Here is a 26,690-nt window from a genome sequence, read left to right as displayed (position 1 = left end):
TTCGTGATGAAAGGAATGGTTACTGTCTCAAACATTGGCATTGCCTATAGGCTGTGGCGACCACTTACCATCAGGTAGCCCATATGCTCGTCCACCAACCAATAGCATAAAAAAACACAAATAAATTACTACTTGCATTTTTAACACTATAAAATCTTCTAGACGAAAAATGATAAATTTTGAAAGCCAAAATGGAATCTAAAATGTTATCCCCCTTGTGTCTGTGAGTGCACTCATGGCCTGGCTGTTAATAGTAGAACAATTCTATGAATAACTTTGAGTTTGGTGCACGTAAAACGGAACACAGAACCCTATCATTATTTAATTACATTGAAAATGAAGATACGTAGACTTTGTTTATACTAGGACATAATAATATTCCGGTAAATTGTTCCCTTCAGGCTGACAAAGTTTTCTTTTATATAGAGGAAAAACAATGTTATAAATTTACTGTTCATCGAAAAAGACATTTTTCTTGCTAATTAATACGAGAATCAAGGCGACAGTCTTATCCGCCCACGTGGTTTCTCTTTTTCTCAAATATAGTTAAGATATAAATGAAAAACTTGCTTAATTTGGCGCATAACAATATATATTGAACATCACATATATTACTCTGATCCCAATGTAAGTAGCTAAAGCATTTTTGTTTTGGAAAATCAGTAATAACAACGGTACCACAAACATCCAGAACCAAGACAACATAGGAAAATAATTAATTTTCTACATTGATTCGGGAATCGAACCCAGGACCTCGGAGTGGCACACTACACTACTGGACCACGGAAGTCATCACGACATACATGACATGTACCAGCATTGTATTGGTCTATAAATCGAATGACGTATAGCATTTTATCGGCTATTTTAAAAACGCGGGTAACCGTCATCTCTTATTTACATACAAGTAAATTTTTCACACGAATCCTGATTAATGTTGCGTGCCGTCAAACGTCACGCCGCCTCAACGATTCATTACTCGCCGAAATCCCTCCGGATCAGTGGATTTATCAATATAAATATATATATAACGGTAATTTATCTTATGGGAATCGTCGTTTATTGATTCATTCCCGTTAGTTATAAATACATTTTTGTTATTTACAGAATGATAACCCCAGAGATTTGTTTTAAATCCCGTAATCGCTGATAAGGGAGTCATTGTGCGGAAAGACGTATGTATCGAAAGTAATTCTACCACATAGGCTTTTCTTGAATCAGTGCTGTCATAAAATATTAATCCATTCCAAAATAAATAATACGAAAACATTTTATACACATAAATCTACACATATAATAAAATTAGAGTGTCTATTTATAATATTAAAAGAACCACTTTTTACTAAATACATACATTATACATAAATATATAATAAATATAATAATATTTTTTTTAATAAAAATTTTGATTGTCGTTCTGGTTGACGGCAGAAAGCTGATGAAATAAGGAGTAACTTAGACTACAACAATAAATTAAATCAATCACAGGCACAGCTAGTACTATCTATAACACTTAAATATAACACCGAATATAACACTTAAATATAACACCGAATTATTCCATTCATTAAAAACCTCAACATAACCGTGCAAATCCAGGACGAGTAGCTCGTACAATACAACCTTATTCCTATAACATTTATATGAGCCTGTTAGATCAATGCCCGTATTGATCTAACAAGCCCTTGTACGCCTACACGCAGCTGGCACGCACTTTTTAATTAACGTTTTTTCTAATGTATAATCTGTCTTTTATATTTTATAAAATCATTGGTAATTGTTTTTAAAGGTTAAATTAAATAAAATCGCTAGAATTAAAAATGTAATTCGTTTTTGGATGAGTCAGGGACAGAGCTGAGATGGCCCAGTGGTTAGAAAGCGTGCATCTTAACCGATGATTGTGGGTTCAAACCCAGGCAATCACCACTATATATATGTGCTCAATTTATGTTTATAATGCATCTCGTGCTCGGCAGTGAAGGAAAACATCGTGAGGAAACCTGTATTCCACTAACCCGCATCGGAACAGCGTGGTGGAATATGTTCCAAACCCTCTCCTTAATGGAAGAGGAGGCCTTATCTCAGCAGTGGGAAATGTACAGGCTACTTTACTTTACTTTTACTTAATTTATGAGTCAGGGCAGTCTTTAAAAATGCTAATTATGATTGGACAGACCCAAGGCTAGTTCTTGATGGCATTGATAGACGATCTTTAATCTATATTAATATTGTAAATGTGAAAGTGACTCTGTCTGTTTATTTGACGCTTATTCACGTTCAAACCAATGAACCGAATTACAGTTATTAATTACGGGATATTTACAATGTCTTTTCATTGTTCACGAGAACAAGACATTCGTAGATAATGTCGAAATATCGAACTCCAACGAATAAAAATAAAAAACATCGTAACGTATCGTACATAAAATGTTATAATGAACCGAATTTCATGAAATTTGGTATGAAGCAAACTAGAACACCAAGAAAGGCTATTTTTTGTCTAACACATCATAACTAACGTTTTAGGGTAAACGCAAGCGAAGTCGCGGGCATTATAAGTGACTAATAAAAGCGTCATTAGCGCAAATGAGTCGAGATGGCCCAGTGGTTAGAAGGCGTGCATCTGAACCGATGGTTGCGGGTTCAAAACCTGGCAAGCACCGCTGATTTATGTGCTAAATTTGTCTTTATAATTCATCTCGTGCTCAGTGGTGAAGGAAAACATCGTGAGGAAACCTGCATGTGACATATTTCATAGAAATTCTGCCACATGTGTATTCCACCAACCCGCATTGGAACAGCATGGTGGAATATGTTTCAAACCTTCTCCTCAAAGGGAGAGGAGGCCTTTAACCCAGCAGTGGGAATTTACAGGATGTTGTTGTAGCGCAATGGCTTAAGGCGTAGCGATGTAAAAAGTCGCAGAATCGATCCTGATCCCGTTTACTATCACAATTTCGATCTTATGAAATTTGTCATACAAGAATAATATTAGCCTTTGTTCTCCTTTGTTTGGGAATTAATCATTTCAATTCTATTCTAACATTTATGACGATATCCCGGAAAATAATCGTTTCCAGGCTATACACAAAACCTTTGTTAAAACAAAACTGGATATCTATTTTCGGATTGAAATTACGTTTCGAGTTCAACGAGGATCAAGCTAAACTCATAAACTATAGCAGTGGAACTGTTCCCCGTGTGTACTGTAACACAAACACATACACAAACATACGGAACCCGGCGAGCACTTCAAACATGGTTATTGCAGTGAATATTTACCGTTTGTAACTTGCTAATGTTTCCTTTTACTGAACTCTACTTATTAACTAGAGCGTCGAGAAAAATAGAAAATTTGATATTTCGTAAACGTGATTTGTGTCCTTTCTGATATTAAAATGCAGCTTCTTTCGTATAAAATAATTGGTTATCTTAAATATAAATTGGTAGGTATTCTTTTTACGTTGTTATTATATTATGGTTATTTAACATTTTTTAAGAACTTATATAATCTACCTCGCTCTAGTGATGTTTAATATGATATGAATAATAAACATAAAAACACATGAAAATTCAGCGGTGGTTCCTGGTTTGAACTTAAAATCATCGATTGATATTCTAATCTTCTAATAAAATAAAGTAAATTTTATAAATATAATATTGGCTTATAAATAATTTATAAATATAAGAACCTTTCAATTACCGTATTAAAACTATATGCGTATTAATTTTAGAATTTTCTGATTGTAAATGAAGGACTGCTCTGGAAAACCGTAAGGTATTGTTTTGTTTATTGTCAAAAGTTTAATACCCCGTGTTATTGCTGAATCGGAACAACGATTTGACGGCGTAATGTTGATAGCATTCTCGCCACAATTTCACGTAGAATAAGTTGTTAAATTTTTTAAATTAAAAAGTATCTTATATGTATTTAAGTTTGTAAGTCCATCGGTTTTATTATTTTATACGTCATGGGAATAAATATTCGAATATTTTATGATGATGAAAAGATTACTTCTTTTATTTGGATATTTGGCTTTTGGGAAAACGTGAATGTTGCCAGTGAATGAAATAAGATCATAATTGGAACCACAAGTAATTCCGAAATATTTCATTTTACATGTATAATGTTTTGATCAGATATTTTAAAAAGAGCATTATAGGAAAAAAATATGCAACACTTAAAAATACCAAATGGACAAGGGTTCTAAATCTGTCGTACATATCAAAAACAACAGGATTACATTAGACAAAGTTCCCTTTACAGCAACGAAGTCTATTCATACACCATAGCAACACCGTCTTCGCCTTCGATGCATGTAGCTCCTCATATTTGGAGGTGACGACCGCATATACTCTTAATAGAGCTTTCACAATTTCGATAACGTCCTAAGTCGAAGTACCTTAAGGAAAAACTCTCAAGTGAATTCCGCTATTTTCGGCTTACTCTGTACACAACCATTCTTTCTGTACAGTAAATACTTTTTACAGTACACAATTCAAATGGCAACCTCTAGAAGAGGCCTTTGAGACGAGCACTTCTTCTTAGTAAGATATATGTTAAGTATAAGTTATATATAAATTGAAAGTAAAAATATACTTATTGTTGTTGTGCTTTCATTATCATATACGTAAATTTGTATAATGAACTAAGAAATATGAGGCATTTTAGTTTTATTTTGTAACAATTTAAATAACTATGGTTTAATTAATTCTTAGTACATAAAGTCGCGTTCTACTTTGCAGTAAAAAAAATCGTGTAATCAATATAATCCACTTAAAAATGACATTCCCACAATGACAATAAATTTATCTAACCTTGTAAATGAAATGTCGATATGAAATATCGATTTTGTAATACCGTCAATTGACTGATGGCTTTTCCTACATAATATATAATGCAATGTTACGTCGTTTACACATCGATTCAATTTCATTCGAATAGATGTCTTAATATAACTTTAATAAAACTTTACTTTTCATTTACCCGCGATAGCCCAACGATTACAAAACGTATATCTTAAGCGATGATTCTAAGATCAAATTCTCCAAAAAATATGTATTTATAATTCATCTAGTTTTTTTTCTTGAAGAGACACATCGTCAGGAATCCTGCTCGTGGTGATTGCGAAAAAACCAATTGTACCCAACCTACATTGAAACTGCATGGAGTAGGCTTCATACCTCTTCAAAATGAAGAGCAATCCTATGATTAGGTCTTAAGAAGCTGTTACTAACTTATTTTTATTTATTAAAAATACTTTTTCTTGTAATCATTATACACTACGTTGGATAGATATTTTATAGGTTAGAATTGAGTTAAAAGATGTTATCGACGTTTCTATATTGTACGGATTTCTGTCACAACGACTTTGAAAGAACAATTTGCAGTTGTTGTATCCCGTCTTGGAGAGTTAGTGAGCCAGTGCACTAGGGACATAACATCTTAGCTCCAAGTTTTATATTGTATTGGCTATGCAAGGAATGTATGGTGTCGGCGACTTAAAATCTTGAAATAAAAAAGACACATAATTGCTTAACTAATATCTTAAAAATCATTCATAGGTAAAGGCATTAGGGTTCATTTTTCTTAAATATATTTGATGAGACAAAATATGAGACAACATCACAACATCACATACATTACTTTGATCCCAATGTAAGTAGCTAAAGCACTTGTGTTTTGGAAAATCAGAAGTAACGACGGTACCACAAACACCCAGACCCAAGACAACATAGAAAACTAATGATAATCTACATCGACTCAGCCGGGAATCGAACCCAGGACCTCGGAGTGGCGTACCCATGAAAACCGGTGTACACACCACTCGACCACGGAGGTCGTCGTCGTCGTCGGATTTGATGGATTTTTATTTAAAAAAAAAAAAAGAACTCAATTATAAAACGACTGAGTGAAGGAGTCTTTAGCGTAATTCATTTACGTCTTCATTTGTGTAGGCAACCTTGAATGTTTTATTCAAAGGGAAATTTCCTGCTGTCAATGATAGTTACGATGTCACGCCATTAATTTGAACGACATTATTCCTTATTTTAAATAACCTATTAATAATAAATGTAAAAAATGCTTGAAACATTTTTGCCGGATTTATATAACCAATTAAAACTGGTTTCAAATAATATGTTAAATACAAAACGAAAAAAAAAAAAGAAAAATAATCCAGATATCGAAATCTGCTATTATTTGTTTCGTATTTTAAAGAAAATACGGTATCAATACATTAAACTGTTTCACAGTATTTAAAAAATACTGTTATTAAAATCCAACGGCAGAAAAATTATGGAATATATAGTAAATTCACAGCCTGTAAATTTCCCACTGCTGAGATAAGGCCTCCTCTTCCATTAAGGGTTTGGAACATATTCCACCACGCTGTTCTAATACGGGTTGGAGGAATGCACATGTGGCGGAATTACGATGAAATTAGACACATGCAGGTTTCCTCACGATGTTTACCTTCACCGCCGAGCATGAGATGAATTTTAAGCACGATTAAGCACATATATGTATATATAGTGGTGCTTGCCTGGGTTTGAACCCGAAATCATCTGTTAAAATGCACGTGTTCTAACCACTGCTCATTTAAACCTAGTTTTTCTTTTTACTGAATGAATTTTATATGAAATAAACTATGAAAATAAACCTCAACCGGGTATGGCATCGACGTCTAGTGGCAACGCTTGGTTAGTTTAAAAGCGATTTCTGATCTAACACAGATGCAAGTTATAGGCACAATATTTACATTATTTTTTATAAATTTACACAAAACATTAACGTTTCACAAAAAATTTGGTTTGTAAATAAATATAAAAAAAAGTAGATACTCCTTTCTTAAAATTAAAATACCGTAATAAAAGTGTCTTAATAATCCGTCATATATATAGTAGTAGGCCGTTTACATATAACGTCGAATTATTATTGAAGCTATGATATTGTAGTTTCACAAGTGGCAATATATTGTGTAATATTAAACATTTGTGTTTTGACAGTAATCTTTTTTTTCTTTGCTTTACAATAATCCTACTACATACAGCCAAGTTTTTTTTTTTTAATTCAATATTAATTCTTCTTCAATAATATTTCTTTGTCAGCATATTGAAAAAAAAAAACAAAATAATATAGCGTTCTATTTATAAATAAACTAGCACAAGTAATTTATATTGCGTGTCGAACTACATTAATCATTACGGTTGAACACGCTGTCTATAAACATTAAAACGAACCGGCTATTGATTGGATAAAATGATTACTGGGACATATTCCATGTGACACATGTAATACACATTAACTAACATACCTCGTGTAAAGAAGCATCATTAAATAATGATAGGCACGTCTGACACTTTTTTTTTAATTTGTATTGAAAACTACATTGATTACAATCTTTTTAGAACCGACCTGGCCCAACGGTTAGACCGCGTGTATCTTAACCGATGATTGTGGGTTCAAACCCAGGCAAGCACCACTGATTGTCATGTTCTTAATTTGTGTTTATAATTCGTTTTAAAATCGTGAGGAAACCTGCATGTGTCTAATTTCATAGACATTGTGCGACATGTGTATTCTACGAACCCGCATTGGAACAGCGTGGTGTAACCTTAACCCAGCAGTGGGAAAAGTACAGGCTAAAAAACCAATACTGGTATTTGGTCTCCGTGTTAGTGGTTTCACATATGTCATTATTTCATTAGACATGTACATGTTACTTTAGAATATTTCGAACACTGTCGAATTTTAGATGAATTATAAAACTATTCTCGCAATAGCCAGATTGAATCAGCAATTGTCAATTAGGATTATTTTTTTAAAACTAATTTTTGTACAACATTTACATATATATGGCTGCCGTTTAAACGGTCAGTGTAATTTAGTTTAGCACTGCAGTAGACAACAATTACCTCGTTGCGCTATTACTAAGCGGGACAATATAATTTAATTGATTTACAAGCAATGTAATATTGGGCAGTGTTAAATGGGGTTCGATAAAATTCCGCAGACATTTTTAACTTTGCCGTTTAGTAAATTCAAGTCGATTTTAAAGAAATACCTTGGTAGAAAAAGCATATTATTTGATACAAGATTTTATAGATAATAAAAAAGCGTGTAGCTAATGCCTGTTGACTTCCAAGGAGGATATATTAATTGAAATAATTGTATTTAACTAACATGACTTTGTATTTTTTAAATGTTAAAAAAGAGTAACTACTGAATTTCTTGCCGGTGGTAGCTTCACTTAATTGTAAAATGACGATTCAAAAGTGCTTGTAAAAGCCTACTTGAATAAAGTTTATTTTGATTTGATTTGATTTGATAATATGAAAATAAAAAATCTAGCATTTCCAAACTTAGACAACATAAATACTTTTGTGCACACTACTTGATCACGGAGGACATCCATTAAATGCCCGACGACGACAAAACATACATACAACATTTTCACGCTAACCGAATATTAAAACTAAACTTATCTATGATAGATATATGTATTGTATAGACCAGTAGTTCTCAAACTTATATTTCTCGTGGACCACTTTAAAAATTTTATTGGTTTCGATGGACGCCCTGCTGCTACATTTCTACCACATTCTTAAAGTCGTATAAAAATAAAAATTGTGTCGCTTCTGAATTCTCTCCCTATATTCCGATAGGTAAAAATAATAACGAAACATGGTACATTTTCTAACACTTAACTTATTATATTATGCTTACATTTTTGCTCTTTACTATCAAAAGCAAATAAATTTTCGTGGACCCCCATTAAAATCTTATGTACCCCCATTTTTTATTCACGCCTACGTAGACCTCTATCATATCTCCCGTGGACCCCTGGGGGTCCACCTGGAACATTTTGGGAATCACTGGTATAGACTTCGGAATATAATACTTTGTCTTTTGATTACGATTGTTAAGTTGCCTATGACAGAAAGTTATCGGTATACAATCACCGCTCAATCATTGACTTTATTGCACAATACATAATGCATTTGGATTATGTAATATATTCGCGTGATATATTTGACATCTATAACCGGTTAATTCCGGATATATCTGGAATTAACTGGTTAATTAACAAATCATTTTGGCCTGGATGTTGAGACATTCGTATTTAGTATTACAAACACAATCGGCGGACGTTTGCGCCCATTGTGTATGTGTGATACTCGTTAGCAATAAACAATTAGTACGATTCGAACAGTCATTTGCCTTCACCTTCACACACCAGCAAATATAATCTACTTTCGGAACCGTGAAGTCAAAGTCAAAGTCAAAAACGTTTATTGAAAATGGAAGTGTTTACACTTTCTTATTGATAGTCGAAACTACCACCGGTTCGGAATATAATAATACCTCAGACCTGAGAAGAACCGGCGAAAGAAACTCAGCGGGATCATTTTTTTTTTTATAATATGTTTAAAATATACAATAATAATCTTCTAATCTTTGTTATTTGAAACAGCCTGGAGGCGTTCATCTCATTCCCAAAGTGTGCAGTCAAATTGAAAGTCATTAATGCAAAATGAGATTTATATTTCACATAATGTTGTTAAACCTGCTCGTGTAAAGCATATTTTGATTTGTTTGTATTTTCTCATGCAATAATTTGAAGGAATTTTGGAAAATTATAGTTAATTATGGGTTAGAGCACGTATATTATAAACGCTTATGTACGCTGAGATCGCGGTTTTGTGTGTGAATATCAATAAGTCAAAATTTTGTTCGAATAAAGTGTGAGTTACTACGTTTTACGAATAATAAAATGCACCGTGCTATAAATAGGTAATCTTTCAGACGCTGTCTATTTAGTACACAATTAACACTCATTACTTGAATGGAAGAGTCGAGATCCCTTTTCACGCCTTTTCGTTGTGAAAGTTAAAAGAAATGCGAATTTTTCGTTCTATATTTATCCGGAGCAGAGAAAAAGGGTCAATCCAGGTCGGGATTAAGCATTCCGACTGTCAAAGCTGAGGGGATTTGCTGATTAGAGAATGTAACGTCGGAAAATTGTTTTTGATCTGACGTTATATAGACGTTAAACTATAATAGATGATACATTTTTATAAAATTTACATTTCTTGGAGGGTAGAAACATCTAGTAGTAAACATGAATTTGGTCTAATTTCAAAATTATTATGAAAAAAATATGAAAATATTCTATATTTTAAAAAAATCTGTATTTTAATATCGTCTTTTGTTTTTTTTTGTTATTAAGATATACAAAAATGAACACATTCTATATTTGAAAAATTTTGTATTTTAGTTACTGTCTTTTATTTTTTTTTTATTAAGATAAACAATAATGTTTTATCACATAATAAGTAACATTATAATATACCAGCTACCCTTTCGGGTTTCTCGGTTTATGGAATAAGGGTTTACATAAAACGTTTTTATCGTAATATATATATAACTGTAACGATCTCCTCGGACCATGCCCATTAGCAATGATTTTTCCGACGTAATCAGCAATCCTAACTTTCAGGCAATTTACACAAAACGCACATTAATGAAAATCATATGTCAAATCAATCATTATTTTTTTTCTTATAACATAACTTATTTTTTTGTGGTGCAAGCCCCATTGGTTAGCCACCTTTTTATCACATATTCTACCGCCAAAAACTATCAAAAAGTACTCAGTCAACCGCCAAAAAGTACTCAGTACTGTTTTATTCTGGGTAGGGGGAACATAATATCTTTGTCTTGTTACCATGATTGGTAACGAATTGTCTAAGTAAAGAATGGTTAATATTTCTTACAGCGCCATTGTCTGTGGACGATGTTGATCACATACCATCCGGCGGCCCATTTGCTTGTCCACATACCTTACAATAAAAAAATTTATATAACATGTACCTGCATACAAAGGCTCAAGGCGTATAACCTCTTAACAAAACCTTATTATAGATATTATATGAAAATATTGGTAAATCTACAAAAGGACATATGTACGAATAAAAGATAATCACATTGGTTAGGTATTCTGCTGAAGCATGTAATTGGTGCCCAATCGATCGATACGAGACTGGCATTGGGAATTCGATCTAGAGAGACCGATTGATGATTCCTGCATAATTAATTCCACTGGAATTTACTTTTTTAACTTGCGTTTGTATAGGGCAAATCTTTTATCATGGTAGTATACAAAAGCGACCCTAACATCCGCCTAAGAAAAGGGCATGTTGTTTGGCATGTGCTTCGGTGAACTATAATGCTAGGAAGACAGAAAAATACAGCAAGTAAAATACATATATTTTATATAAGATTTTAAAATAACATTTTTATATTTATTATTGTATTTAATACGAAATATTTACCATGTTTATATTTCTAGTGGGTAGAACTCGCTATTTTGATATTATCTAAGAATGTCTTGTTCACGAGTCTCGTGGTTCGTGATCGATGAATAAGTTCAAGCGATTTAATATTTATATTTTTTTAAATGTAAAATCAGACTATACATATTCAAAAAGAAATATATATGGACCTATCTACCACTATCTTCTTAAAAAAGGAGAGCCGAGCAATGGGACAGGACAGTTACTATAACATACTCATACACTAACAGAATATTAATATATAACGTAGCAATTTCAGCTGAACCCAGCTCGAAGGTAGAATGAGATTTGATTAGTCTCTAAAATTGCCTCCGTTCGTCTAATGTCCTTATTTGAATGAAGTTATGGCGGTAAAAAGTTTAATTGCTTCAAATTTAGTCGAGGCCAAGCTGAAAATATGCAAAGTTTTAATTGGTTTCTTGTAAATTGTCTCGTTTTTTTCTGACACACGACATATTTATTTAAAAATATATTTTTGTATACAATTTGTATTTAAATTGGAATGAGATGAGTACTTCATGATGTTATTAATGTAAGAATTTGTGTATCGAATAATGAAACTAAAAAGCTGTTTAGAAAACTAACATTTAAAGGCCAAAATGGTTGGCTTACTTCTTAGAAGTGTGTACCACCTGACCATCAAGTTTCTCGTGAGCGAGGCATTCCCAATTTTGATAACACATTGACGATGTAAGGGATAATCCCTTAAAATAATATTTTATACAGTACCAATGAAGAAAGTTTTTTTTAAATCTATATAGCGTTGGCGTACCATCAAACGAACCTCCTGGCAGTAAGTGGAATCACTTACATAGAAATTGCCGGTGACCTACTGGTGCCTTATGGAAGTTGAATCATTCCTTACTTCGTCAATGCGACCTGCCAATGTGCCTTGTACCTCCAGTTATATTGCCAATTAATATACTATAATTAGTATAGAATTATTGCACTTGAGAGACTGCTTTAAATAATATTATATTTAATTTTAATGAATTGCTTACTGTACTATTACTTCAATAAAATTAATGTATTAAATAAATCATTTGTTCATTAAACATATATAATAGAATATATTATTATTTAAACTTGCATATTTTATTATATCTTGTAAGTTTTACATGTATACTATCACCGGAGCGTTCTCTCAGCCCAAAGATTGCCCGAAGGAGTTCGCTCTTTGAAGATAAGCTCGCCTTTTCCTATGTTTTATTTCTTTTTATGTAAACGTGTGTCGTTGTGTCCCATACAGCTTATAATAGTAACTCTGTCTATTGCTTTTCACGGCTAAGCCACTGAAAGCTAGAACTACAAAGATCTCCATAGGCTACGTTTTATTTCTAATATTTGACTGTCAACGCCTACAACACGGTTGATAAAAAGGTCTTAATATGAAAAACCACAATAAAACCTCTTTTTTATCTAACCTATTTTCTAGCTAGTACAAGAGATATTATTTAAAAAAGGAATAGTTGTTAAGCCACTTAAGATGGTCTTAAGGCTACTTCTAAATAACTTTACGAACAGCTCCTCTTAGTTGTAAAATAATTACATCGGATATTCGACACTATTTAATATTCAAGAAAGTTTTAATAAGCCTCTTGTAAATTTATAAAATTAAAAATCTGTAGCTTGTCGAAGAGGAAAATTAATTCGGAAAATTTGTGTTTAAGACTAAAGTATCAGCCTGTCAATGACCCACTAAGGCTTTCTCTCCTTTTGGGGAAATATTTTAGAGCATATTCCACCGAGCTCCATTTAAACGTAGTGGATTTTGTCTGCGTAATTTTCATATAATATCTGATAGTAGCTTATCAGCTTGTTCCTACATAAAACCATTATTAAAAAAAAAATCTTAACGATTATATAATTGCATATTGTCATAATAAGAGTTGTGATATATAGGTATTAATATCTACTATATACATTATATAAACATACAGCACCAGACGCTTCGTTTCGGTTACCCCCTACAATACATTATTATAATAGATATAGATGTCGTATTACTTTTTATTTTATTGAAACATACTAATATTTTATTGACATTACCAGTATTATGCATTGCAGGAAGTATTCAATAAAATCCGATATCTTAATGTTAGCGTCAATATAACTTTGTATTGTTTGTATAACAATTTATTCAAATGTTATTCAAATATTTAATCTCTAAACCCAAAGGGGGATTCGTGGATATAAATCCTTCGTAACCTTATTTACGATGCAATATACATATATTTCCTTGTCCCTTAAAGGACAGGAGTGTCTATTCGATAGATTTATGCTGAAAAGAACAATCTTGTATTGAATTTTATATATTCTATGGTATAAGTTGGCGGACGACTATATGGGCCACCTGATGGTAAGGGGTCATCACACATAGACAATGACGCTGTAAGAAATATTAACTAATCCTCACATCGTCAATGTGCCACTATCCTTGGGAACTAAGTTGTTATGTCCCTTGTGCTTGTAGTTCCACTGGCTCACTCACCCTTCAAACCGGAACACAACAATACTGAGTAGTGTTGTTTGGCGGTAGATTAACTGATAAGTGGATGGTACCTACCCAGACGGGCTTGCACTAAGCCTGTATTATTATTGTGTAATCGTATACAGAGACGGGAAGTCTACCAGTTACTCTAGTCTACTTATATAGAAGTCGTTGTTATTATATCGCCTAATGGCTGACATTTCATTTTGATGATATTACGGTTTTCATCGTAGACGTGATGTTGACCCTTCCGTCCCATGATGATGGATATCAATTTTAATATTATAGCACAATACAAAATTTAGTCTGTATATTAAATAACTTAAAAATAAATACTTAAGTTACTAAAAATTTATAGTAAATAGGTTAAATAAAATATATAGTAAATAGAAAACATTGCAATTAATTATTAGATGCTAAAGACAAATTAAGCACATGAATCAGCGGTGCTCGCCTGGGTTTGAACCCGCAATCATCGGTTAAGATGCACGCGTTCTAACCACTGGGCCATCTCAGCTCAGGTGTCGCCGACGGCTTCGCTCGCCTTTCATTAGTTGATTATCATGTCATATTTATTTGGTCTTGAAAGAGCGACAGAGAGACAGAGTTACTTTCACATTTATATTATTAATATAGATTAAATCTTTTGAAAAAATCATAAAAAAATGTACAAAACGACGTAAATATTTTTATAAATAATTAAAAAGAAATATTTTTACTTTTCGAATATCATTTATATTTTTACCTTTACTGTGGACAATCGAAAATCCCAACTGGTTTGTTAATAAAAAAAAAAAAAACGATATGTGCTTTGAAACAAAACTGAAGCCGTTTAAATACACGAACTGCGAATCAGGGACAGATTTTTGCGTGAATATATCGAAAATAGAAACACTAAAACTACACTTTTCCTGAAAACTAAAATTTTTCCTGTAATTCAATATATATACGAGTATAGCTCGAAAGTAATCATCTTAGACATCATTTCATAAGCTTTCGACCATAGATAAAGTAGCATTGATAGTATTGATCCAGATAATTAAATATTTTTTTTAAATAAATTTATTACTTGGTGGTAGGGCTTTGTGCAAGCCCGTCTGAGTAGGTACCACCCACTCCGGTTCACACTGTTCCGGTTTGAAGGGTGAGTGAGCCAGTGTAACTACAGGCACAAGGGACATAACATCTTAGTTCCCAAGGTTCGTGGCACATTGACGATGTAAGGAATAGTTAATATTTCTTACAGCGTCATTGTCTATGGGTGATGGTGACCACTTACCATCAGGTGGCCTTTATGCGCGTCCGCCAACCAATACCATAAAAAAAAATAACATGTTTTTATCTCCTTTTCGCAAAATAAGTGTTGTTATGAGAAACTGAGATAATTATTCGAATTAGTTCGATTAATTATCTTCAGCACCTTTATTGTCTTAACTCTTAGCTAGCCTGCAAATAATAATGATCATGTAAAGTAAATAATGTAACAGCCTGTAAATTTCCTACAGCTGGGATAAGGCCTCCATCAAGGAGAGAGTTTGGAACATATTGCACCACGCTGTTCCTCCAATGCACTTATGGCAGAATTTCGATGAAATAAGACACATGCAGGTTTCCTCACGATGTTTTCCTTCACCGTCGAGCACGAGATGAATTATAAACACAAATTAAGCACATGTATATAGCCTGGGTTTGAACCCGCAATTATCGGTTAAGATCCACGCGTTCTAACCACTGGGCCAACTCAGCTCAATGATCACGTGTGTGCTTTTAAATTTAAACCAAAAGTCTATGACTAAAAATGTATAACTATTTTAAACGCTAAATAATATTTTTTTGTAGATGGACCACCTGATGTTAAGTGCTCACCACTGTCCATAGACATTGGCGCTGTTAAGTATATAAACCATCCCTTGCTTCGCCATACACCACCATATTTGGGAACTAAAATATTATGTCCCTTGTGCCTTCAGTCACATAGGCGTACTAACCTTCAAACCGGAACACAAAAATAAAAACTATTGGTCAGCGGTGAAACATCTGATGAGTGGGTGGTACCTAACCATATTGGCTTGCACCAAGCCCTACCACCAAGTAAAATAGTCATGTAATAAAAACTTAAATTACTCGTCACAATATCATGGAATCTTTAGATGGTGACGAGATACTTCATATGAGATTATTAGAATTTCAATGGTAACAATTAAATTCTATGACTACTCTGATTCCTATATTTCCGGTTTCAGGAGATTAAAACATAACCGCACGTACGGAAACAGCTGTGTATTATAACCTGGATCATGTTACAATACACATATAATACATCCAATATACATATATGTATATACACAAGTGTATATATCACCGTTATATCATAAGCTATCTTTCGCAATTGTAAATTATCGAATGATTGTAAACGTTTTTTCAACTTGCAGTGAAACATATACAATATCGATAGTTCATAATATAGATTAGTTTAGGTTAGAGTTTATATAATTGAACTGAAATTTACTTCGAAAGATTATGAACTGCCGAACAATAATGCGTTAAATTGTAAGCAGTTCGTTATGGTTCACAAACTTTCGACAGTTTACAATCTCGCGAAATAGATTATAATCTCAATTATTAAAAAATTTATGATAACGATAACACAATTATTTAATTAAATTTTTTATTATTTATTAAAACAGGTGCAATAACTGGATAGCTATCTTGACAATTCTCGTTCTCCACAATAAAATGATTCTATAAATTTCGTCAATTCTTATGTGTATTCTTGATTCGTCAGCCATAGAAATATCGTATATATTTATTTCATTCGAGTAGAATGTTTGAATAAGACCCAAAACCTCTTAATGAGAGTCAAGGAGACCTCTGTTCACCCGCGTGTGGGATATTGCGGTCCGATACATGACAGGCTCCGTCAAGATAATAGATCTATTGATGTTTGATGAATGACCAAACATGCATATACATATATTACATTATGTACGCATTATGACATTGTTGTTAACTAATCCGGATGTGTAGCGGATAGCTTAATAAACTGCATGTCTGACGCCCTGAAATTATGTGCCAGTTGATTTTTTTATTGAGATTTTTTAAGAGCAGTCCGACATCAACCTATTTTATGACGTCACTCTTGCGCCTGAACTCACCAGTCGCGTCAGATTGACGTTCTACTAGAACAGAGAGCTTACTTGTATTTGCGCGTGCGTTACACATTAATATCGAAAAAACGGTTAGCAATACCGTGACTTCATGTAAATCCAACTCGATATGTACCTTTCAATCACTCTTGATTCATCTTGTCTTTAAGCTACAACACTTTGTATGGCTGAGTTACAATTTAAAGGCTGTACAAGCCAGTGTAATATAGACATTAACATAATCTGTGCATCGTTGATATTAGGATTGGTTACCTTTTTACAAATCGCTTATATTAAAAAAATATATATATCAAGTGGGCAGGTATGTTTAAAGCAAATGTAAAATTAAAAAAGCAGAACTCTCTTCTCGGCTGGTTTACCGCGGGATGGCTTAGCGGTCATTAGCGCTAATTTATTAAGCGGTGTTGCCATAAAATGCTTTTTTCACCAACATTAATTGCGCACTTCGATAAATTAATCGCCGCTCTAACACGAAACTGTTGGCGGAACTTTTTAACCCTTAAATTAGGGTGAATAGACTCGAACTTTCACATTTTTCAGATGTTTGCACCGATAGTATAAAATGTGGACAAAGATCGTTCTTAATTCGCCGTTTTAAGGCAACTAAAAGCTTTCCAAATAAATGTCATTTTTTTACGATATAGGTTGGCCGAGCAGATGGGCCACCTGATTGTAAGTGGTCATCATCACCCATAGACAATGACGCTGTAAGAAATATTAACTATTCCTTACATCGTCAATGTGCCACCAACCTTGGGAACTAACATGTTATGTCCCTTGTGCCTGTAGTTACACTGGCTCACTCACCCTTCAAACCGGAACACAACAATACTGAGTACTGTTATTTGGCGGTAGAATAACTGATGAGTGGGTGATACCTACCCAGACGGGCTTGCACAAAGCCCTACCACCAAGTGATATTTTGTAATTATGAATAATTAGTATAGTTTAATAACTTAATATTTATTCAAGCTTATTCATAACCTTTAACTTCATCGTTTTAAAAATATAATATAATAATTCAAAACAGCTCTCATCTCACAGAATGAAGAACGATAACAAAGAAAATGATTAAATATTTAAACATGTTTGAACCAGTTGAGGATAAATTAAATCGCGTATTCGCTATAAGTTCTGTTGACATTTCCAGCCGCGAAGCAAAACTTGCCCCGCGCTCGATCCGAATTTCCCAACCTACTTGGGAAGTCATCTCGTTGTCAAAACAAATAACTTTGTTAACACTTTCGTAGAACGGAAAGTTGCAAGTGACAGATGTCGATAAAACTTTGTAACTTGTGTATCTTCACTTGGCGTAGCTATGTGTTCGCGTTAATCGCCCAAAACAATAATACCAATAATATTCTGCCTCGCACAACCACTTTGTGGAACCAGCTTTCGGTTTTTCAAACCCTATACGATTTGGGAACCTTCAAGAAAACAGCGTACTCCTTCTTTAAAGGCCGGCCCCTCAATCCCACTGATGTTGCAGATGTCCATGAGAGGTGGTAGTCACTTTACATCAGGTACCAGAGCCTCCTCGTTTGCCAGCTATCACATTAAAAACGGTAATGACAACTTTGACTATATTTGCTTCATTTGGACTCACATAGCAATTAGCTACTTCGTTTCTTCTTCCAGTAGGGAACTTTGCGTTTCATATTAAAACGGTTGGCATACTTGTGGCGCTGATTAGTATAGGGCATATGCACCAATTGTTACATCATTTGAGTTCAGTACAAATCTATTCCGATATAAATCGTTTTAGAAACAGGCCAATGATGAAGATTCATTGACGAATGAAAAATACATATGGATTCTTATTGTATTCCTGTATGATATTATTAATATAATAATAATATTGTATTTGTTCCCACAAATTATACAAAAAAAAGGTTTCCGCTAATAAGTGTAAAAACACTTGTTTGAGAAAAATCTCACTAATGATCGGCAAGAAACATCTTGAAAAAAAAATATATAAAACTAATGGATGTAACTAAGTGGAAAGTATGTCTCGACGCTTTAAGGCTTTTATCTATGCTGAAGGTCTGAATATATTAGATGCGAATGCGTTCACAAATTCTCTTTTTTTCCAATTTCATTTTTAACTTTTTTTGTCCAGCAAACATTTTTCATCACACACGTTTGTGTTATTTTTATAGAGCTTTCGAATTTCTGTGATGATGTTTCACTGAAAATGTTAACGTGAATTTGTAAACTGTCGTTGAAACCGCTGTGCAAGTACTCCAATATTTAATTTCGTAAGTTTAATAGCACGTATTAAATTTCAAATGTTGTCTACTTTTTGTCCAGTACTGTAAATGCTGCGTGTGTTTGTGTATAATAAATGTTATGTTTAATCCCAAAATTGCGAACATTATGGTACAATTTGTGGACTAGCTATCCTTACCACATTTGCATTTGATTAAATAATCTTTGTTTCGTGTCATTTGGAAGTGTTTTGTGTCGCTACGTTAGTTTTGAATTTATTGTACATTATATAAATATAACGAAGAGTTAGGCATACACACGTTATCAGACATATCTAGTCTAGTCGTTCACGTTCATTAACCTAAATCCTAATTTTGATGAAAAATATATTATAAAATCCAACACTATTTTAGATTATAATTATTTATTGTGTCTTCGTATTGGTTAATTATCGAGAACAAAGATCTCATTTCGAGGACTCACATCTAATATGCAGGCTGTTTGCACGCAAAAGCGAAACTACGGCTTTTGTAGAGTCGTGCGTAGTATTTTTGTATTGACATCTGTTCACGTCCTTTCATTCACAGACGCCCACTTATCATTGAAGACGGCGAATCCCGACTCATCGCTGATAAGATGCGATGCTGCTTTTTTTCGGTCGAAAACGATTTTATTCCATTTCTCAGATCAATGGTTTTGCCTCGAAATATAGATGACATCTATATTATGTATTTAAGTTAATCAATTCAATTCGAATCGAAGGGCTTTTTATCTACTTTCTTTTCTTTATTACGTAATAAATTCTTATACATATTTATAATTTCAAAACTTTTTTTTTAGTTTTTTTTTTTGGTTCGGTTTGTAACTGGTCTAGATCTATTTAAACTGTTACATTACATGGAAGAAATTAAAAGCAAAGTTTATTTATTAAGGCCTTTATTTTGGCATTAATGTGATGAAACTTTGCACTTTTATGAATAATAATAGTAAGAGGTAACACAAGATCATGATTTACACTTAGCGTGACAAATGGTGCCGTACCCTCGTCTGAATCTCTGCATCAAATGAAACCTGTGGCCCGGAAATTCTCTATTCCTTTATATGGCAATTTTTCTATCCCCTTAAAGAGCCATTCATAAAATATTTCCTATTGATATACGAGCTACTATAGCGGTTGTCGTATCAGATTAATTCATTGGAAATTGAACTTTAAGCCATCGAACTAAAGTTCAATTTTAATAATTCGGGCGATGAATTTGATTTACAATCTACATTTAGGTAGGAAGCTCAGCTATGTACAAAGTAAATTTATTTACATTTCAAACGCGTGTTTGATGACGTACCTGGCAATCGCAGCTCGTTTCAAAGGTTACGCTGTTTGTGGAAAAATTACCTTTTACATGGAACATTTGCTTACTGCGTTCATACTTTTAACATTTTCGTACTTAATTCATCCCACGAATGTCTAGTAAATAGACACGACTAATTTAAGTACGTAGTTTGAAATGTTTCAACCGTAGCTATTTCGCTTAGTATTAAGGATTTGAAAATTACGATAAAAAATAATCTAAAATTTCTGTGTAGGTATTGATCGAAAACTACCTCAAATTCTAACATAAAGCTCGTAATATAATGTACGTAGAACCTTATTGTTTGAGAGTATTCCCGGTAACCACTTCTCATGTCAAAGGTTGTGTACTCAAAACAAATTTCAGCGTACAGCGAAAATTTGCGCTCAAACATGACAAGTTTTAAAACAAATATTTTGCCGGCCCCGTTAACGTGATATTTTTGATATTTATTAAAGGATTTAATTGATCCGAATAATGTTTTACCAGAAAAATGGATACGCTTATTTTATATACGATACCCATCCTTCACGCATGTGATTTTTAGTAGTAGGTTTTTTTTATGGTATAAGTTGGCGGACGTGCATATGGGCCACCTGATGGTAAGTGGTCGCCATCGCCCATAGACAATGACGTTGTAAGAAATACTAACTATTGCTTACATCGTCAATGTGCCACCAACCTTGGGAACTCAGATGTTATGTCCCTTGTGCCTGTAGTTACGCTGGCTCACTCACCCTTCAGACTGGAACACAACAATACTGAGTACTGTTACTTGGCGGTAGAATAACTGGTGAGTGGGTGGTACCTACCCAGACGGGCTTGCACAAAGCCCTACCACAAGTATTGTGTAAACCAATATATATAAGGTTGTTTTGGGATTTTTTTTATACTTTTGGGTTATATACACTCGTATGTCACCGTAAGATTACAATCTATCTCGTTAGATTGTAAACTGTCAAAATATTGTAAACCGTGAAATATGATTGCAATTTAACGCATTATTTTTCGCGAATAATAATGAATTTTGTAGTCTTACGGTGACATACATAAATCATCCCATTGAATAGCAAATAAATTCCTGTTTTGTCTTCGTTGGTATAAAGAAAAGTTTTATCAGTACGTAAATATTAATTAAAATGACTACAACTATCGAAACTAGTAGAACCTATTGGTTATTATACACAATTATTTTATTCAAACTATTAACAATTAAATTAATTTTATTTAAAAATACTTCTGTAAATAGCGACTTTTTGCTTTTAAATTACTGACAACAGCACATCTAAAGAGGATGTTAAATAAAATGCTTTTACAACCTCTTCCTGCAAACCGAGTGTAATGTATTCCCTGAAAGCTTACGAAAGGGCTCAACACATTTGCCTCATAAAAGTGTAATCGTGATACGTTTGTGATGAAATCCAAAAATATATAATATCGCTTAATCGTCACATTTAGCGTTGCAAAGGACAACTCAAAAGCAATCAATAATTTTATTATTTTCTGGTTATATTTGAAGGAAAATAATAATTGCCCGTTTGTCATGGATAGCATAAGCAGAATAGTCTACAAAGCGTAAATACGAGTAACTGTTATAAATCTATTTCATATTTAATTTTCATTTTCAATAAAGCGTTGAATTAATACTTGTTCACTTCTAGGCAGAATGTATTACAAACATTTATAATTGTTAATAACTGTATTTTTAAATGTTGAAAAGGTACTATTGAGTATCTTGCCGGTTTTTCTCGGTAGAATTTATAAAAATATCAATATAGGTGAGTTAAAGACTTGAAAAAGATTGCCAACATAACATAAAGTCAAACAGTTAAAAAAATGTAAACGTCAATTATACTGTTCCTAAACATATATTACGCATGCATAAATTAGTATATTTATAAAAATAATAAGGAAGGAACAAAAACATGCAAGTATGGCAACACTTGTAAACTCAATCAAAATAAAGAGAATAGATAATGACATACTAGGTAATCCAGCACTGTAGATGCTTAACAGAATAATAGAAGGTTACAATATAATGTGACGGACTGACGTCAAAAAATATTTATTATTTAAAAAAAAAAATCCTTGAAGGTTCCAGTAACAAAACAACGACGTTAAAAATATTATGCCGTTAAACCAGCCGGCCCTGTTATTGTTACGAGAAACAAAAGCTACAAATATTAATTGGGGACAAGCTACGCTCAATAAAGTTTTAGTATAATGCTGATGTAAATAGGCTAGCTATTATGAAGGTTTTATATGTATACAACAACAGCATTCGTATATAATATTTCTATCATGAAGTAGAAAAAGTATCGAAAACTCTATGTTTCGTTAAATAGCAGTAACATAATGATTTTTTTATAAATAACTTAATAGATAATACTATATGTATAGTATTATCTATTAAGTTATTTACAAAAATGATGTTGATGTTTAAATGATGTACAGAGTTATTTGTAATTCGACGTATTCCTGTTTGGAGGTGATGGGGGTGACTATTTGCAATAATATTAATCCCCATATGCATGATGCAAAAATTAACAATTTTCGAGTTAACTATTTTCAAAGTAATTTCAAAATTTATTTATATCAATTATGTATATGGCAGACGACAAAATTGTAAAAAAATGTTATTATGGTATATATTATATATACCATGTAAGCATTCATTTGCATTTATTTAAAAGCTGTTGTTTTAATATACAAACTTAATAAGAAAATAATCAAGTATTATCGTTAGTATTGTACTTAATTAAGTACTTGCGTTTTAATTTCTACGTACCATTCTCGATTTGCAACGCATCCAGTCAAGTATGCATTCATTACCACATGTCATTATACGTAACTCCACCCCGCTCCTCGTTACGTCATAATGCGCGTGTAATAAAAAAGGATTCAAGTGTAAATAACATATAATTTATACAACTGCTTTCGTTCAACAAAAGAGTTTTTACTGTACAATTTGTGCATTAGTACCGATGGATTTATAACGTATTACTATTGCATATTAAGTAAATAGCGTATTATAAAAAAAAAAAAAAAAACCTTTTTATATCAATACATAAGCACAGATATCCCTGATGTCTTGGTTGATTCGAATTAAAAATTATAATTCGTATCGATATAGTATTTTGTAACGGATTCAAACATTTGACAAAAATATCCACTGAATTTGTAAAGATAGCAACTTGTTACTTTGTTTTTAGTTTTCGTGTATACATGACAGGGGTAAAACTTGGACTAATCTAATGATATTGATCATATAATTTCTTTTGTTTTCTCGCATATTTCAAACCTACGAATCAGTAAACAGGCCAGTAGATAATAAGTACTTAGTTATGGTATCAATGACTTTACTCAAGTTAAGCCCAATATAATTGAATTAGGAGGTTAGTTTTACTAAAAGTAATTCTTTTGGGTACAGCCCAAATCTAATGAAAGCTACGTGTAGTATGAAAGTGATTTTCAATAAGTCATTTTTTTTATTAACTAATTACGTTATTAACAAAAACTCAATAGTTTGAACTCGTGACCTTGAAATTTTATTCAAGGGTCGCGAGCTCCAGTCCCACAACACCATATACCTTTTCTTTGTTAATAATACATTTCGTGCGACGAAGGCAAGCATTATGACAGAATCAAAAAGTCTCCAGTGTCACAAGTTTATCCAACAAACTGATTTAAAACAGGCACGAGTAATATGCTCTTAATCTTTCAAAAGAGAAAGAAGCTGTTACATTCCTCTATGTCCTGAACCTTTGTGACCAAAGAGTTTAACGTTATTTTTTTTCTTTTGCAGGCAAAAATGGCAGCATCTACAACAGTTTCGGTTGAAGACCATTAGTGCGGACAATGGGAAATTTTCATAGAGCTCCTTCCTTACACACTTTCCAGAAACAGGTAATTATTAAAGTTAATTATTGATTTTAAGCTAATCTACTAACATCGTAAAGCTGAGGAGAATAAATATATCTAAAAATCTATCAGTCTGTTATTAAATACGGGATATTTACCATGTTTTTTTTTTATTTTTATTTGGTGGAGCTCGATATTTCGACATTATCTACGAACGAGCCGAGATTGCCCCGTGACTAGAACACGTGCATCTTAACCGATGATTTCGGGTTCAAACCCAGACAAGCACCACACCACCATATATATATGGTATATGTGCTTAATTTGTGTTTATAATTCATCTCGTGCTCGGTGGTGAAGGAAAACATCGTGAGGAAACCTGAATGTGTCTAATTTCATTGTAATTCTGCTACATGTGCATTCCACCAACCCGCATTGGAATATGTTCCAAACCCTCTTTTCTTAATGCGAGAGGAGGCCATTAGCTCAGCTGTGGGAAATTTACAGGCTGTTACTTTACTACGAAAGTCTTGTTCACGAGAAAAAAAATCTAACAGTCTGTTTTGGAAAAACCGTTTTGCATTCCACACTTCATTCTTAAAAATTTATATAGTACACTAATTGACGGCCATAGCTCTACTATCGTTTTAGAGGCTAGTAATCAGGTATTAGGCATACTATGTTCTAAATCTTTCCTTAGAATTCAGGGTTACTTGATAACAATTCCTTGGAATTCAAGCTGGTTTCGTATGAAAATCGGATCAACGGTTTGGAAGTGAAAGATCAACAGATAGGCATACCAAGTTACTCTCCCATCTATAATTTAAATATAATGATGCTATGGCTCGTTGTGAATGAGCAGCAATAATTTAAATTTAATTAATTGGGATAAATTTTTCAATTTCGAATGACTAGATACTGAGTTTCTAACCGGTTCTCGGTAGAATCTAAATTACGTCTCGTTGGTTTTATATTTGAAACAATTCTGAAAATGACCATTCTAATGCTCTAAAAGCTTCACTAAAGTAGATTAAAGTATAATTAGATTATAGTTGATCATAATGTCGAGCTTGCTAATTTTATAACAATTTAACTTTTCCTAAAGCGCTACGAAACAATCAAAAAGTTATTTTCCAACCCCAGAGGGTTGTGGTCGACACTGATTCATCGTGATTATACTAATCTTATATCTGACACAGTTTAAGAAAAGAACGAGACACGAGATATACCTATCTCTTTCTCTCCTTTATGTACCAGAAGATGACGAGAAATCGATTACTCTTGTTATATTTTATAATTACTAAACCAAATATATAAGAAAATTGGAGTGTGTGTTTGTAATATTAAAAAAATATGATACATGTTTTTACAATTTTTGACTGTCTGTCTGTCTGGTTGTTACGGGTCATCTCTGCAATGGCTGGATCGATTTTGACGGGAATTCACTATCCGAAATCTGATATAATAAGGAGTAACTTAGGTTACAACAAGAGCTTTTTTTGTTAAATTCAAATGTGTACGAAGACGCTATGTTACACGTTTAATATTTAATTGTAAATTAATCATTTATTCATCCACTTTATAAAATCATAACCGACGAGATCCGTGGTCGAGTAGTGTGTACAACGGTTTTCATTGATACGCCACTCCCGGTCCCGGGTTCGATTCCCAGCCGAGCCGATTTAGAATACGTTCATTAGTTATCTATGTTATCTTGGGTCTGGTTGCTTGTGGTATCGTCGTTACTTACATTGGGATCAGAGTAATATGATGTTGTCCAATATTTATTTATATTTAAAACCTTCTGTTCGAGAGAAGTAAAAGCCTTTGCCCGACAGTGCGACATTTACAGGCTGTTACGCCCGCCACAGTCAAAGCACACAGCTGTAAACTTGGTGCAATAAATAACGTCCAGTTTGAACTCAGCAAGATAAATGTTTACGAAACTTAGCGAAAACCGGTGCCTTTAAAAATAACTGCTGACTGTGAACCATTTTTCATGGCTCAGTGATCCGAATGTCCCTCGAGTGTTTTTGAGCAAAAAATATATATTACATATGTCTGTACGCAGAACACTAGATCCTTTTTTTGACTGCCATTGCTTTTATGTAAATTTTCAATGAAAATGGTCACATTTTTCATTCTCTAAAATGCAGATAAATTAATCACTACATAGTATAAAACAAAGTCGCTTTCTCTGTCCCTATGTCCCTTTTTATGCTGAAATCTTTAAAACTACGCAACGGATTTTGATGC

At 33.1% G+C, this 26,690-nt stretch overlaps 1 protein-coding gene across 1 annotated transcript in view; it reads left to right on the top strand.

The window, feature by feature from the left end:
* The window catches only part of LOC124536621 (beta-1,4-N-acetylgalactosaminyltransferase bre-4-like), a 227,402-nt gene that overhangs the window by 191,712 nt on the left and 9,000 nt on the right, over positions 1 to 26,690 (top strand). The window contains exon 2 of the mRNA XM_047113131.1: positions 24,379 to 24,479. The gene's annotated coding sequence lies outside the window, so the exon portion shown is untranslated. The remainder of the gene's footprint in view (positions 1 to 24,378; positions 24,480 to 26,690) is intronic.

The sequence above is a fragment of the Vanessa cardui genome, chromosome 17 (genome assembly GCF_905220365.1).
Source record: "Vanessa cardui chromosome 17, ilVanCard2.1, whole genome shotgun sequence".
Lineage (NCBI taxonomy): Eukaryota > Metazoa > Arthropoda > Insecta > Lepidoptera > Nymphalidae > Vanessa > Vanessa cardui.
The sequence above is the reverse complement of the archived record's forward strand: the minus strand, read 5'-3'. Positions and strand labels throughout refer to the sequence as shown.